The following is an 11,731-nucleotide window of genomic DNA, read 5'->3' as shown; positions in this document are numbered from 1 at the left end:
CATTTGCAAGAGAGAGAGTTGAGAATGGGGACAAAAGAAGCTGAAGCAGAGCTACAACTACAAGGGCAAGCTAATATATGGAAATACATGTTTAGCTTTGCAGACACCATGGTTGTGAAATGCGCTGTTGAGCTTCGCATACCTAACATTATAAACACGCATGGTGAACCAATGACCTTATAAAAAATTAATATGCAAAGTTTTCTCTCTTTGGCTCTCTCTGCTGAGAAAGCTTGTGATGATGAAACACTAACGCCTATTCTTGCATAGGCCTCTCCTTTCCCCATCACCGGTGGAACCTCTTCTCTTCCCCTTATCCCCACCCTTACCTCCCCTACCATACACATCCCTTCTTTCCCTTACCATGGATGACCTCACTGGAAAGTGGGCCCGACTATCACTTAACACACAAGAAAGCCAGACAGTTGCTCTAGCCTTGGATGTTGAAAATAACAGCAGGGTCCTTATTGCAAAACTCTTCACCAAGCGTAGGGTTAACATGGAAGCACTACCAAGGACCCTTAAAAGTATGTGGCGCTCAATAGAAGACTTTGAACTTCAAGACCTCGGCTCCAACACGGTTTTAATACTATTTTCCAGCGAGGCCGAATCTCTTAAGATCCTATCCCAACAATCGCGGTCCTTCGACAAATACTTGATCGGTCTTTATAAACCAACTGAGGAGGAATTCGTTGAAGATGCAAAGTTCACCTCCGTTCCTTTTTGGATACAAATACACAACCTCCCTTTCAGTCGGATGAACAAAGCAAACGTCGAAGCTATTGGGCGTTCTTTGGGCAAGCTTGAACAAGTTGACGCGTTGCCAACCGGAGATTGTCGTGGTCGCTATATCAGAGTTCGTGTCAACGTTGATATCAGTCTACCTCTCTCTCAGGGCCGTTTCGTGGACATGGGGAACTCAGAACCAGTCTGGATTTCTCTCCAATATGAGAGGTTGTCCATCCACTGCTATTGGTGTGGCCTCTTAAACCATGACGAGAAAGACTGCAAGGCCTGGACTAACAATGGCAGCACTCTGAACAAAGAGGAGTAGCAGTATAGGCCCTGGCTGAGAGCAAGCACACATAATATCCAACAACCACAAGTGGTGAACACCAAAACCATACAGCCCACACCACCACCTCCCACCCACCGCCCAACACCTTCACCATCTGTAAAACCCACTCCACCAGAGCAACACAATCCGAACCCACCACCGCTATGGCCATCATCTGACTCCACCGCGACTCATGCTCAATCCCCCACCACTACCCCAACAAATATGGAAATATCATCAAACCATGATCTTTTCCGTACGCATATCACGGAAATTGACCACGATTCGAATTATTTTCCAAATACAACCATCACTCCTCCACGTATACAGCTGGCAGATTCCCACATCAATAATCCCAAGAGTACTCCCTTACCTGATACATCCAAGTCAACTGCTCCATTAAAGGAAACCGCAGATTTGGTGGGAACGCTCCAACAGAACCTTGCGCCCATCATACTTGCACCAAACACTTCCGGCACGCACCCCACTGCTAGCACACCAACCTGCCACACCGAATCCTCTGTTGGCCTGCAAAACCGGTACATGGCACAGAATTGGGCCACCAGCCCATGCAATGGAAACTACTGAAACAAGTCAACTCTTGGGCCTAAAACGTAAATGTGAGGAAATAGAAACACAGAGTGCCATTTTCATTGACAAAAAACAGAAACAACTGGATGAAGAAACAAAGGCCTGGGGAAAACTCATGGCTGACAACTTGGGATTGGCAGTAACTGCTATGCAACACTGTTGGACACAATGAGTATACTGAGTTGGAACTGTCGGAGGCTTGGGAATCCCCGAACAGTTAATGCTCTCAAAAGAGCATTGAAGAAGAAAGCTCTCATTTATGTCTTCTTAATGGAGACAAAGCTCACCACCGAGCAATTGAACGACATGAAACAGAACTGGGAATATAACCAAGGACTTGTGGTCTCAAGTGATGGCCTCAAAGGTGGCCTGGCTCTTCTGTGGAAGCCCACTACACAGGTACACGTTCAAAATTTTTCAAGATGGTTTATTGACGCCCATCTATTTTGCAATGTCATAGGTTCCAAATGAAGGCTCATTGGTTTCTATGGCCAACCGGATACGAGTAGAAGGGAGGAAACTTAGGCCATACTTGAATCTCTCAAGCGCTCAAACAACCTTCCATGGCTTTGCCTCGGCGACTATAATGAAATCATTAGTCAAAGAGAGAAAAGTGGTGGAGGTTTGCGGCCGGCCTGACAAATGGACCACTTTCGCAGCGTGATTCACCATTTTGGTTTCATTGGCTTGAGCTATACAGGATCTCCATATGCTTGGTCTTGTAACCACCCTATTGAAGGCCAAACCTACATCCGCCTAGGCAGAGCACTTGCTACAATGGCATGGAAATCACTCTTCCAAGGTACCACAGTATAGCACATACCCATGTCCACCTCGGATCACTCAATGCTTGCAGTAAACCTCCCTTCAAAACGGTCTCCACAACCAAGGCCCCAATGCCCTTTCCACTTTGAAGCAATGTGTTTATGGGACCCCCGTTGTGCAAAAGTTGTACAAGATGTGTGGATGGAAGGGCTTTCTAAATCGGAAGGTACACTGATCACGAAATGCCTTGAAACTTGCAGAACCCGGTTAACATCATGGAACAAATTTGAATTTGGCCATGTCGGCCGCCAGATTACACGGTTAGAAAAGGAACTACAAGCTCTTGATCAACACCCACAGCAACACTCTAAATGAATCCAAGAAGTACGTAAAGCCCTTGACTATTGGCTCGATGCAGAAAATACCATGTGGCACCAATGAGCAAAACAATTGTGGATCACAGATGGAGACCGAAACACATCTTTCTTCCACCAAAAAGCATCCAACCGCAAGCAAAGAAATTCTATTGAAGGCTTGACTGATGACTGTGGAGTATGGCGGGAGGATGATTACTCCATGGAAAGGATTATTTTAAACTACTTCTCTACTATTTTCCAATCCAATGGTCCCACTGACACCTCAACCATTGTTGAAGCAATAAACCCAGTGGTAACCGACTCCATGAACAGTTTCTTGTACCAACCTTTTCAAGCAAATGAGGTCCACCGAGCTTTAAAACAGATGCACCCAAAGAAGTCACCCAGTCCAGATAGTATGCCTCCTTTATTTTACCAACACTTATGGTCTTTATCTGGCAATTGTGTTACCAAAGTTGTACTTGAATTTTTAAATTTGAGCATTATTCCCCTAAAGTTTAATGAAACTCATATTATTCTCATCCCTAAAGTCAAGAACCCAACAAAGATAACACAATATAGGCCTATATGTTTAAGCAATGTCATCTCTAGACTAGCATCCAAAGTTATTGCAAACAGGCTCAAACGTTTCCTACCAAAAATAATCAATGAAAACCAGAGTGCCTTTATGGCTGACCGCCTTATCACTAATAATATCTTGGTTGCTTTTGAAACCATGCACTACCTAAACCAAAAGCAAAGTGGTAAAATAGGAGAGATGGCTTTGAAACTTGACATGAGTAAAGTTTTTGATAGAGTAGAATGAGGTTGTCTTCATGATATAATGCATAAGATGGGCTTTGATAATAAATGGGTAAACCTTATGATGCAATGTGTTACCATTGTTACATACTCTGTCAGGTTAAATGGCAAGCCTTGGGGCCACATCATACCCTTTCGGGGTTTGAAGCAAGGGGACCCAATTTCTCCATTCCTTTTCTTTTTTTGTGTAGAAGGACTCTCATCTCTTCTTAAGCAGGCCACATAAACAGGTTCACTCAAAGGAGTAGCAGCTTGCCCACATGGCCCACATATCTCACATCTCTTTTTTGTAGATGACAATATCATTTTTTGTTGAGCCACCCACGAGGACTGTAGCCACCTTGAACAGATCTTGGAAACCTATGAACATGCATTGGGCCAAAAAATAAATTGGGAGAAGACATCTTTATCCTTCAACCACAACACCTCACAGGACCTACAGGAAGAGATCAAACAACATTTTGGTGCTGAGGTTATACAACAACATGAAACTTATCTTGGCCTACCTTCTTTGGTGGGTAGATTGAAGAAGAATACTTTCTGAGCTCTAAAAGAAACACTAGACAACAAACTTTCAAGTTGGAAGGAGAAAATGCTCTCACAAGCAGGAAAGGAAATACTCATTAAAGCAATAGCTCAAGCAATTTCAACATACACAATGAGTGTTTTCAAACTCCCAGATACCCTTTGTGCTGAGATGACTAGCATGGTTCGCGCTTTTTGGTGAGGTCAATCCAATGGAAAAAATAAAATGGCTTGGCTATCATGGGATAAAGTTTGTGTTCCAAAAAAAGAGGGTGGATTGGGTTTCCGAAATCTAAAAGCTTTCAACTTGGCACTTCTTGCCAAGCAAGGTTGGAGACTACAAACTAATACCTACTCTCTAGAATACTGTGTCCTCAAAGCTCGCTGTAGACGAGTAAATTTCTTAGTTCGAAATAAATCAAACAAGTAAAATAGTTTCACAAATGCGAATTTGTATTAATGAATATGTGGTACAATTCTCCGTAATTACAAAAGAGTGATCTTCTGATTCGATCTCCTTGAAAGATTTGTTGATTGGAATTGTGGTAATGTGATTTTGATTTGAACACAAGATATCCTTCAATTTAGCTGAGGAATGGATCGAAGATCTTTGAAACAGAATTACAATGAATCTCTGGCTATGAGCTTGTTAGGAATTCTTTGTTCTTCGTGTTCTTCGTGTGTTCTTCGTGTTTGAAGGTTTGCAGTGGAAGTTCTTCGATGCTTTAGAGGCTTGATTCCGTAGAGTTTCGTTGATCTATGGCGTGTTGAGGTTCTTGGAGGCTTTTGAGCTTGATTCTAGTGAACTTTGAGATTTAGGCAAGTAGTTTGGATGACTTTGCTTCGAATGTTGTTTGTATTTGAGGTTGAAGTTCTTGAAATTCCTGGAGACTTCGGGGTTTGATTCCGGCAAAGCTTTCGGATTTCTGAACTCAAGATATCTTCTTTCTTCTGTCCGTCCTCTCCTTCTGTCCTGGGAAGGCTTCTATTTATAGGAGTTTAGGGGTGGGTGAGTGACACGTGGCAGAGTCTGATTGGTGACACTTGTCACAGCCTGATTGGTCCGCTTATGTCATCGCTTACACATGCTAGATTGCTTATGTCATCGCTTACACGTGCAGGGCTGCTTATGTCATCGCTGACGCATGCTGATGCAGTTTCATGCCTTTATTTTAATGACACTCGGCAAATTTCCATTGGTTTCTGAATAGTGATGGCAAAACTTAGCAGCAGTACGTGGCACTTTGTAATTGGTTGTATTTTGTGGACTTGGTAGTATGATGTGTCAGCTTGTGATAGGTCGGGAATTTTCCCTCTCTACAAATGCCCCCTCGAGACTCGTTCATGCATACAGTTTTGGAGTGTGGTGAGTGAATGAGTCTTGAAAAAAAAATGAATTTTTATACTTGACTCTTCTAGTGAAATAGCTGAAGGTGGTGGAGCTTTTAACAGGATGAAGTAATTTCAGAAAAGTAGACCCACCCATATGAAAGGCTTTGATGAGATCGAGAAGGGGTCTGCAAGTATTTGAATGTACTCACGTGATCGAGTTTTCTCAGCAGAGGTTAAGTCGAAGTAATTTCAAAAGAGTGTTCAATGGTACTTGGAGTTGGTTGGTGGGGCTGAAAGTTATTTGTAAGAAGTTGGATGTACTTGCAAGATTGAAACATTTCGGTAGAGGTTAAGTTGAGGTAATTTCAGAAGAGTATTTTGGATTGTTGGTGGCGATCACAGGGTGTTGAAGATGGAGAAGAGGTGAGGATATTGGCTGGGTACAGCATGCAGAGCTCTGGAGCTGGCCTCTTATTTTTAAGAGCTTCTGGTGAAGTTATATCTGAAGGGTATACTTCGGATAACAGAGAGAACATGTGGGAGTGTGGTTGAATGTGCTTGTGTTATCGCATCACTCAGGTTAAGTTGAGGTAATTTCAGGAAAGTATTTTGGGTTTGTTGATGTTGATGGTGAAGAAGATAGTGATGAAGCAAAGCGAATGGGTGAAACATATGACACCATGGTACTGACCCTGTATGTTGGGGATTCTCTGGCGTAGATGTCTCTGGGAAGTACACCTTCGGATGTGGGACTGGCTGCATGCTGAATGAGGTCCAACAGCAAGTCGTTGAATGCGCATGTGTAACTGGACCATACTGACGGACATTAAGTTGAAGTAATTTCAGAAGTATATTTTCTGAAATTCTTCAAGCTGATCTTAAGTTGGAGTAATTCCAGAAAGTGTGTTTTGTGGTACCAGCAACGATGACCTTTGGGCTCCACGTTGGTGGAAACATGGAATGAGGCTTTGGCGACCATTTGCCGACACCAAAGGCTAATTTCTGATGAGCTGGTACCTTGGAGGTCATCATAAGTGTTGGATGGGAGACAATTTGTAGGATACCCCAACATTTTTTACCACCTTCACCTGATGCAACTTTGTTGGGAAAGCACAACAAATGAAAGATGGTGCTAACTTGTGATCCTGGTTTTAGAAACTAGCCAAGCTGCTATTTGTTCCGAACCGCTGCTTCTAATGGGAGACCAAACAGTTGGAGAGAGACTACGGAAGCCCTGATTTTAGGAACAGGTGTCTCTGCTGGACTTGGATTTCCTGGTGAACCAAATCCAAGAAAGCATGGAACAACGATGCCGACCTTGTTATGAGTAACTTTATGAACAAATGTGGTCGTTAAGTAGGGAAACAAAATTTGTTTGAATCCTAAAACAGCGATGATGTTGTGAGAAGGGTTTCTACTGAACCATGAGAGGGTTGATTTCAAACTGATTATGAAGCGATTTTGGTTGCTAGGTATTGAGAATGACGAGGCCATAGTGAGAACTGGCTATGAGAAGGAGGATTTGAAAATTTGAAAGAAGCAAATCTTCATTTCATGATTCAGTGTATGTGTGTTTTTTTTTTCTTGATGGGTTTTAGTGGATCCGGCCCTTCTATTTATAGTGAAGAGATGAAGAACGGTAGTTAGGTAGTTAAGAACGGCGGACGAGACCTTTTGGTGAGAATGGTGGATGAGAACGGTAGGCGCCGAATGAGAATGTTAGGTTGGAGACTGGTAGGCACCGACGGAAATGGTAGGCTAAAGTAGTGACTCAATGTAATTTCAATTTTGAGACATACTTGTGAGAGTTCGTTTGTTCTTTAAAAGGGGAGCCTTGATCAAGTCTGGAGGATAATTTTGAGGGAATCCAAACCAAATGGATGGATCTCAAATTATGATCTTGAGAGCTTAAATTTTAGACACTGCTAGTACTTCTGAGAAGTGGGTCAGATTGGTGGTTTCTAAGTCCAAAACAAATATGCAGATTTCAAAATCAAAATCATTGCGAAAACCTGCTAGGACAAGCTTTGCTCGAACATCTTGATTTTCGGTCAAAGTTTACATCAAAGCCAATAGTTGTAGAATCACACTATTTGAGCAATTTTGGATTCTCAAATGAATAAATAGACCCCAAAATTGGAACGTGCACGAAAAATTGAGCAAGACAGGTCTATCTCAAAAATTTTGACTTTTGGTCAAGATTTGTGCAAAAGTCAACTTTTTAGAAATTGGACTGTTGTGCAATTCTCAAGTCTCGGTTGAAGAAACAGATCCTAAAATTGGAAAGTACGCGAAAAATTGAGTGGGACAGGTCCATCTCAAAAATTTTGACTTTTGGTCAAGATTTGTGCCAAAGTCAACTTTTTAGAAATTGGATTGTTGTGCAATTCTCAAGTCTCGGTTGAAAAAAACAGATCCCAAAATTGGAAAGTACACGAAAAACCGAGTGGGACAGCCTTGTTTTGTTTGTTTTTTTTTTTTTTGTCAAAGTCAAAGTTCCAACTAACCAAAGCTTTTTTTTTTTTTTTTTTTTTTTTTTTTTTTTTTTTCAGGCGGGTCGGTCCGGTTCGGTTTGGTCCGGGTCGTGGAGGATGACATCATCTATGATGTCATAGAGCTGGAGTGCGCATCAGCGCTTGGCGCGTGCACGCGCATGAGAGTATCCGGCGTATGTGAGCGCGTGGAAGGAGAGAGCCGGCGCGTGGAAGGCGTGAGGATGGCGCGTGGGAGCTCATGCTCGTTTGTCGGAGCTGCTGGCGGCGCGTGGCGGCACATGGCTCATGTTTTGGACTTGAGAATTTTGGGTTTTGTCGATCTGGGGTCGCTGGATCGAGTGGTAGTGTTATTTTTGTGAAATAAAGTCTGGATTTGTAAAGTTTTGAGGGAGTAGGCCACGATCTTCGAAGCCTATGGAGGCGTGTGGCGGCGCGTGGCAGCTTCGATGAGATTGAATTTTCTGGGTTTTGGACGTCGAGGGCCGTAGAAGACTACTGTGGTGTCAGTTTTGTGAAATAAGGTCTGGATTTTCACAAATTTATATGAGAAAGTCGCAGGTCTTTGTTGGACTTATGGCCTTTTGGTCTAATTTTGTGGTGGCCGCCCTGACAGGATGGTGCCAGGATTCAGACTTGCCAAGTAGGTAATGAGCCATCAACTTCTGTCTCCATGGCTGAATATGCTCTTTCATTTCAAAATTCAGCGCAGACTTCTTTGATTTTGAGTGCATTTGAGTCTGCAAAATCTAACTTTGAGCTCCAATTGTTTTCACATTTCTGAAACGTGAATATAAGTTTTTTCCACTGGCGGGTTGGTAAAACTATTTAATGGTTTGCTGACTTTCTTCATTTTTCTTGTCTGCTAGTTTAGCAGAAGTTCTCTATATAAGATGTGAGATTGGCTTCGTTTATTTGGGCATTCTTAGTCTTCAATCTTCTTCTCCAGCTTTAAAGATTTTTTTTTTTTAAATCTCATTTATTTGTACCTATTTGCTTCTCTTTTTTTTTTTTTGCTTCTTTTTTTTTTTTTTTTTTGTAAATCTTTTCCCTGACAATTTTGTTGTTGTTGTTGCTTGTTTTTGTTTTGCAGCAATATCAATAATCTTTGCAAAGTAGCCACATCACGAGTCTTGGCCATTGAAGTCGCATCAGCATTTGTCCTTGTACTGAAGCTGCACTAACGCTCTTTCTTTCTTTCTTTTTTTTGCCATAAAGCTGCCTCGACACTTTATTTGCATGGCCATGCCGATATTTATTGTTGCCATGAAACCACGTCAACACTTCATTTGCATCGAAGCCGTGCCAATATTTATCATTGGCATGAAACCACGTCAACAGTTCATTTGCATCAATGCCATACGGACATCTGTCTATACTATGAAGCAACGTCAACACTTCATTTGCATCGAAGCTGTGTCGACATTCATTTTTACCATGAAGCTACATCAACACTTTATTCGCATCGAAGCTGGGCCAACATTCATATTTGCCATGAAGCTATGTTAACACTTCATCTGCACAGAAGCCATGACAACATTCATCTTTGCCATGAAACTACGTTAGCACTTCATCTGCACAGAAGCCATGACAACATTCATCTTTGCCATGAAGCTACATCAACACTTCCTTTGCACCAAAGCCATGCCGATATTTATCGTTGCCATGAAACCACGTCAACATTCCACATTGGCACTTGCATTCGCATTGAAGTTGCACTAATATTGGCCTTTATAATAAAGCTTGAAGTTTCAAGAAGCTCCCATTAAGACTTTGAGGATGCAAAGAGATTCCAACAAGACGTTGAAGTTTCAAGAAGAATGCCGCCATGATTTTGACATTGCACGAACATGCCCTTAGAGGAGAGATGATGCAACACCAACTTAAGATGTTGGAGGAAGGTGACATTGTCTAGATTTCAGAGACATGATATGAAACAACACCACTCAGAAGGGAGATGATGTGGTTCAAATTTCAGAACTATGAAGTGGCACAACCTAGAAGAGAGATGGTGTAACTTAGACTTGCAAGGTACAAGAAGATGCCTCCAGAAGATAAGTGATGCAAAGCATACTTCATACACGTTGGAGAATGTCCATAGAAGATGGGGGATGCCATTTTTTTTTCATGTGACTAAACTTAGTGAAAAGTACTAAGCTGCCTACGTATCTCGGAGAGGGATCAAGTCATCACGTAGTTCAACAAAATTTTTTTTTTTTTTATGATTCTTTTTTTTCATGGTTTTGATGATTTTTTTTTCTTTGTTTTTCTTTTTTTTTTTTGTTTTGTTTTTGTTTTTGTTTTTTTTGTTTTTTGTTTTTTTTTTTTTAAAAAGGAGGGCTCACGTGTGTAATCCTCGCCCTACACCCCACGGCATTTCATGGGTACCAATTGCGCAATAGTGGGTATCACCTCTAATCGAACCCGAGACCTTGGCCTTAAGGGCGACATGGGCATCCAGCCACTACGCCACACTCACAAATGGTGACATAGAGTGGGATTAATTTCTCCTTATTTGTACACTTTCAAAGGTAATGGGAATACATCATGTACCCTTGTAGTGCTGCAGTGGGTAGTTTAAGCTCTTACCGAGGAGCAATTCTCGATTTTCAAGCAGAGAAGTGTTTGAGGAACTTCCCATTGATGGGGCCGATCCTTACGCCATCATTGTCAATCAATTTGTCAGCCTTATTGGTGTTTGCCCCCTGCTTGAGAGTTGGCAGTACATGACAAGCAACGGTCACATGGTTTGACCCGACAACTTCATCAAGGTCTAGATCAATCTTATTTTCTTTGGCAAGCTTCATGATTTGTTCTTTGAAGATGAAACATTTTTGAATTGGGTGACCAATGATGCGATGATATTTGCAGTAGTTAGGGTCATCAACTTTCCCTATGTCTTCTGGTCGCTTGCATTCTGGCAATTCAACCAGCTTCAATTGCAATAGTTGTTCTAAGATGTTTGGCACATCTTCATCCGGGAACGGATATGCTTTTTGCTCACGTTCCTTAAAGGTCAGATGACGCACTTCGTTCTTTTGCCATCCTTCAAGTTGTTTTTCATTTGCCTTTGCTTCTCTCCTTGGAACCTTAATTATGGCAGTGTTAACAGTTATTGGGTCTTTGAGATTGCCTTTTGCATTCTTGTCATTCATCTTTACTTCCTTTCTGCTTTCCTCAGGTATGGGAGGTTTTGTATTTCCATGGCTAGAGATACTCAATTCAATGTCGTGTGCACGAGTTGCCATTTCTTCGAATGTTCGGGGTTTTATCCCTTGCAGGATGTACAGAAGTCCCCAATGCATGCCTTGGATGCACATTTCTACAGCAGATATTTCAGAAAGTCTATCCTTACAGTCTAGACTCAAAGAACGCCATCGATTGATATAGTCAACAACGGGCTCGTCTTTCCACTGCTTAGTATTGGTAAGCTCCATCATGCTTACCGTACGGCGTGTGCTGTAGAACCGGTTGAGGAACTCCCTTTCAAGTTGTTCCCAACTATCGATTGACTCGGGTTCTAAGTCTGTATACCAATCAAAGGCATTCCCTTTTAGTGAACGAACGAACTGCTTTACAAAGAGGCTTCCTTGAGTCCCTGCGTTCTCGCAAGTTTCTACAAAGTGAGCAACGTGTTGCTTAGGGTTTCCCTTTCCATCAAATTGCAAGAACTTAGGGGGTTGATACCCATTTGGCATTCTCATATTGTCAATGCGCTTCGTATAGGGTTTTGAATATATGAGAGAATTTGTAGAAGAACCTCCATATTGTGCTCGTATGGTATTTGTTAT

At 42.0% G+C, this 11,731-nt stretch overlaps 1 pseudogene; it reads left to right on the top strand.

Moving 5' to 3' along the window:
• Window positions 1–11,731, top strand: part of LOC142641706 ((R,S)-reticuline 7-O-methyltransferase-like) — a 57,725-nt pseudogene continuing 45,994 nt past the window's right edge.

This window comes from Castanea sativa, chromosome 6, assembly GCF_040712315.1.
Source record: "Castanea sativa cultivar Marrone di Chiusa Pesio chromosome 6, ASM4071231v1".
NCBI lineage: Eukaryota > Viridiplantae > Streptophyta > Magnoliopsida > Fagales > Fagaceae > Castanea > Castanea sativa.
The sequence above is the reverse complement of the archived record's forward strand: the minus strand, read 5'-3'. Positions and strand labels throughout refer to the sequence as shown.